The following is a 5,331-nucleotide window of genomic DNA, read 5'->3' as shown; positions in this document are numbered from 1 at the left end:
GGCAGAACCTTCCCGGGAATTGCATGAAAATGCATAGAACCCCCTGAAAGTGCAGAAGGAAAGGGCCACGCAACGGCCGAGACGACTCCTCCAACTTTCTCTCACTCCTCTCAGTTGACTTATAATTAGTAACTTCAAGGCCGCCAGGGAATCCATCAGCCTATAGGCATGTATTGAGCAGAGGTAAAGGGTTGTGCTCAGATCGCAGAAGCATCGGAAATTACGGAGCACTGAAGGGTAACAGAAGGCTTGAGATGATAAGGCATGGGAATAGACAAAAGTGCAAGTGTTGTTGCAAAGTATCATGTGTACAGCAAAAAAAAAAAAAAGTAGTGAAGAGTTCTGTGAATTCAGAAGAAGCAGGACGCCAGTGGGCCAGCACATGTTCTAAGGACTTAATAGAAAAGGTGGCATGGCTAGTGGGTTTCTTTCTTTCTTTACTTTTTTTTTTTTAACAATTTGTAACCAAAACTTTAATCCCAAGGATTCTCACAAAACATATTACAAATGACAGCATTGAAGAAAAAAAAAATCTTGCACAGTAACTCAAAATTCAGCTCTACAATGTACCCTTAAACTAGCAGGATATTGGTATTTTGAAATCTCAAATTTCCAAATGAATAATATTACAGACAACCATGTATTTATATAGAGCGATCACACAGGAACTTACAACTTAGTGCAAAGGTAAACTTTCTTCAAATTTATCAGTTTCTATATCAATTCAGCAACCTCTGCCCAGGATAAAAACAAGCTGGATTTTTCAAAAACATTGTTATCTAATGATGCAGCTTTTATTTTTTCCTGCTGACTTGTTTCACAGCAGCTTTTAAAGACTGCTTGTTCAGCTGCATACTATATTCCAGTTATGGAAATAAAGTAAATTTTGGTTAAGTTTTTTCCAGTTTTGTTTCTAAATTAAAAAACATCACACTTCAGCTGGGCAGAATTTAGAGGTTTATTATCAGTCTATGCATAACTGAAGTTCCATGCAAATCCATTTTTGCTTAAGGGAACATTGTAAAGTAACACTTCTTGGTATTACATACCTCATATGATCCATTTCAAACCATAGAGTTTGTGTGTCACTGTTCCAAGAGACAAACAAATCTGAACAGCTAAAACATCTTAAAAATGCACCAAACTTATGAAGTCTCAAACAAAACTTGAATTTTCTGTACATACTCCTGTCAAATAAAGTTATTTCCTGAATACCACGTTTCTTGCAAACTGGTCTTCTATTTCCTTTCATTTGACCTAGATGGGTTACAAGACCTAGAGAAGGATAGGGATGGCTTATGATTCCTCTCCCGGGACAGCGATCTCTCTCTGTCCTCTCTCCAGAAAGGGATGTGCTCCAGCTGCAAGAGAAGCTTCTCCTTCCTGGAGATCTGTGCCGAGGTGGAGGGCTCCTCTCATGACAGTCATCCCAAGGATGACGACCCCAAGAGGGAGGTGGGCCACGATTTCTACTTCTTTTCTCACCGTTTGACAGCTCCACTCTCACAGGACAGCCACACAGCATTCTTTCATCTAGCTCTTGGACAGCGTCCGCTGCATCTTGGGGATCTTCAAATTCAACAAAAGCAAAGCCAGGAGGGTTTCTAACAACCCACACACTTTAGAGTAGTCCACAATGGCCAAAAGCTCATTCCACTTCAGTCTTATTTCCATTGCTTCCAAGATTACCTACATAAACCCTGCAATCCAACAGACAGGAATCACGATGCATTTCGAAATCTAGGGTAAAAAAGACTCAAACCCACACGCTCGGATGGATCGTCCTACTTCCCTCAGGCCCAACTCCAACCAAAGCTCTTTCCTAACTGGCGTCCACGAAATGGTCTTTTTTGTTGTTGAGCTAGTGTCTCACTCCATCACCCAGGCTGGAGTGCAGTGGCACATTCACAGCTACTCCAGCATCAACCTGCTAGGCTCAGGCAACCCGTCCGCCTCAGCCTTCCAAGTAGCTGGTACCACAGGCATGTACTATCACATCTGGCTAACTTTTTGATTTATTGTAGAGATGAGGTCTCACCAAGTTGCCCAGACTTTTCTCAAACCCGTGGGCTCAGGCAATCCCTCACCTCGGCCTCCCAAAGTGCTGGGATGACAGGCTTGAGCCACCATGTCTGGCCTACTTTTATTTAAAAATTTGTGCTTTACTTTTTATTTCAATAGCTTTAGGGGAGGGTACAAAAAGTTTCTGGTGGCTGAGTGCAGTCACTCACACCTATAATCCCAGCACTTTGGGAGGCAGAGGCAAGAGGAATGCCTGGGCCCTGGAGTTTGAGACTAGCCTGGGCAACATGGCGAGACCTAATCTCTATAATAAATCAAAAGATTTGCCAGGCATGATCACACACACCTATGGTCCCAGATACTTGGAAGGCTGAGACAGGAGGATCACCTGAGCCCAGCAGATCAAAACTGCAGTAGCTGTGATTGTGCCACTGTACTCCAACCCAGGTGACAGAGTGAGACTCTGATTTAAAAAAAAAAAAGGTTTGGTTATATGGTTGTATTGTATAAAAGCAAATAAGCCTGAGCTTTGAGAGTACCCACCTGTGCACACTGTACCTGATAAGTGATTTTTTTATTGTCCCTCCATCCCTTCTCCCTTCCTCCTTCTGAGTCACCAGTGCTTATTATACCACTGTCAATGTCTTTGCAGAGCCTTAGGTTAGCTCCTACTTATAAATGAGGACATGGGGTATCTGGTTTTCTGTTATGTTACTGTGTTAGTTCACTTAGGACAATGTTCACCCATTCCATCCAACTTGCTGCAAAAGACATTATTTAATTCTTTTTGATGGCTGAATAGTATTCCATAGTGTATACATGTATATACCACATTTTCACTCTCCACTGATCAAACAATGGACATTTGGATTGATTCCACATCTTTGCAGCTGTGAATTGTGCTGTGAGCTGTGAGAAAGGAGGGATGGAGACAGGAAGAGAGATGAGGGAAGCCACTGTAGCAGTTCGCATGGCCTCAGGAGGCCAGACCCATGGAAAGTGACTCACCAGCAGAGGGCAATGTGGGAACAGAACTTGGGAGGGCAGAACCAGGTTTCCTGACTTGAGAGGCACAGGGAGAGAGATAGAGAGCTGCAGCAACACAGTAGACTCTGAAAGTCCACATGCCTCACCAAGTGCACAGCCTCCACAAGACAAATAATCAGTTGACACAAGTAGAAAGAATTTCCTTCTTGTCTTTTCATGTTAAAGCTTTGACTCCCAGGAATGTTATATCTCAGAGCAAAAAGACAGGATTTCTAAGGGCTTTGGACACTTCTTTACCTGAAACTTTAGTTCGGCATAAAGGTTATTCTGAAGAGGCAGTGATGGCTTTTTCCTAAGGGGCCTTCTCACATATGCCAGAATTACACTTATAGAAAGTGGTTTGTCCTTTTCATTAACATTGCTGTGACACTGCCAATTTCAATTTTATCTTATGCAACACTAAGAACTTTCACGAATTACCACTGGTTCACTGAAAATTGCAAGATTGCTTCATTAAACCTGGGACTAGTTATTAACATTTTATGAGCTCTGTGGGTTTCCTCACATTAGATTTGAGCTCTAATGACTCAAGCTTTTTGTTTGAAATGGTTCACTTTTAGTGAACTTGTACATCTTTTTAAAAAGGAAACAGAAGAAAAAGGTGGCTCTTTTAACACAGTCCTTCAAATAGTCCCCAAATGTGGCAGAATATTGTCTTCTCTTCTTTGTTTTCTAAATAACACTAACTACATAGGATGTTTTCAATACTTAGTACTGGCTAACCAGCTCTGTGTGTGTGTGTGTGTGTGTGTGTGTGTGTGTGTGGTGGTTTTGGTGTTTTTATTTGTTTGCATTTGGTATGTGTCTAATCACAGCTATAGATCTGTGTTTTTAGACATTGACAGTTTCCATGATCCAAATTTACTGATAGAAAGTGGGTTTCTTCCCACCCTAACCTTTCCCAACCTCTTATAATCTAGGTGTGTATCTGGGCATTTTTCCTCTATCTGTGCATTCTTTGGGTCCCAACGAATGAACTCTTCTTCTTCAACATGGTCTCCCAAGATTGGTAAAACCCCCACTCTGTCTGCATGTAAATATACCTGTTTCTAGCAATAACACAGGAACAGAGTTGAACGTTAAGTGATTTTCCACTTCAATCGTGCTCTGGTCAGGCATGGTGGCTCATGCCCATAATTCCAGCACTTTGGGAAGCTGAGGCTGGAGGAGTTCGAGACCATTTCCACAGAGATCATGTCAGAATAGAGGAGAAAATGCAGGAGAAAGTGAGCACGGGCAGAGAATGCTGGCTCTGTTCCTTTGTGTACTCAAGAGAGCACTCTGCAAGTCCAACCTGAAAAGCCAATGGTAAGTTGAGTTCCTTGGGTCTTCTGCTGACTCACAGACCATTAAAATTCAATGGCATTTTAAGGCCCTATAAGTACACATCAAGGACTCTGAAACACAACCCTAAAGATTCTTTAAAAGAACTAATTTTTTTTTTTTTGAGTTGGAGTCTCACTCTGTCGCCCAGACTGGAGTGCAGTGGCCACTCCCGGCCACCGCAGCCTCGACCTGCTGGGCTCCGGTGATCCTTCCGCCTCAGCCTTCCGAGTAGCCGGAATTACAGGCGCCCGCTACCACACCCGACTGATTTTTTGATTTATTGTAGAGATGAGGTCTTGCTGCCCAGGCGGGTCTCGAACCTGCGGGCTCAGGCAATCCACTCACCTCAGCCTCCCAAAGGTACAGGATTACAGGCTGAGCCACCGAGCCCGGCTAAAAGAACTAATTTTTTAAAAGTATGTACTTGTTGCTTTTTATTAAAAGAATTTGTCTATTCATCAGAATTAGTGATAGACATTTCTCAGCACAACAACCATGCATACCAACAAAAGATAGAAATTGAATTTCAACTTGTATAAGGTCTGTTGGGAAATACTCACATCCTATATTTTTTGTATGATCTTTCTTGCAAACTTAAAGTAAGTTTAGAAGATCTAAAGACAAACCTCAAAACTGTATATGGTTTAATGAACTCACATGTCAGACTTGATGGTCAACTGTCTTCAAACTCAGACTCTAAGGAGAACTTTTCTTAACATCGGCTACAACCTGTCTGGTACATTCAGTGAAGTCCCACATGGACAGGTAGATGTGTGTCCAAACTCTTTAGACTGACAGCATTCTAGGCATTCAATCTTCTGGCCTCACCCTGTGTTGTTCCACATACACGTAAAATTCCAGTCCCACCCGACCTCCTGATCTGCGCCCTGCACTCCGGTCCTCAACCATCTATCTGCCCAAGTCCTCCCTCCATTC

At 42.5% G+C, this 5,331-nt stretch overlaps 1 pseudogene across 1 annotated transcript; it reads right to left on the bottom strand.

Moving 5' to 3' along the window:
* Positions 1-938: 938 nt before the first annotated feature.
* LOC103266850 lies at positions 939-1,732 on the bottom strand (annotated as a pseudogene). Its single transcript, XR_002482335.1, has one exon. The product of XR_002482335.1 is annotated as a serine/arginine-rich splicing factor 3 pseudogene (transcript).
* Positions 1,733-5,331: the final 3,599 nt, after the last annotated feature.

The sequence above is a fragment of the Carlito syrichta genome, unplaced genomic scaffold (genome assembly GCF_000164805.1).
Source record: "Carlito syrichta isolate Samal-C Ts95f unplaced genomic scaffold, Tarsius_syrichta-2.0.1 Scaffold307408, whole genome shotgun sequence".
Taxonomy (NCBI): Eukaryota; Metazoa; Chordata; class Mammalia; order Primates; family Tarsiidae; genus Carlito; species Carlito syrichta.
The sequence above is the reverse complement of the archived record's forward strand: the minus strand, read 5'-3'. Positions and strand labels throughout refer to the sequence as shown.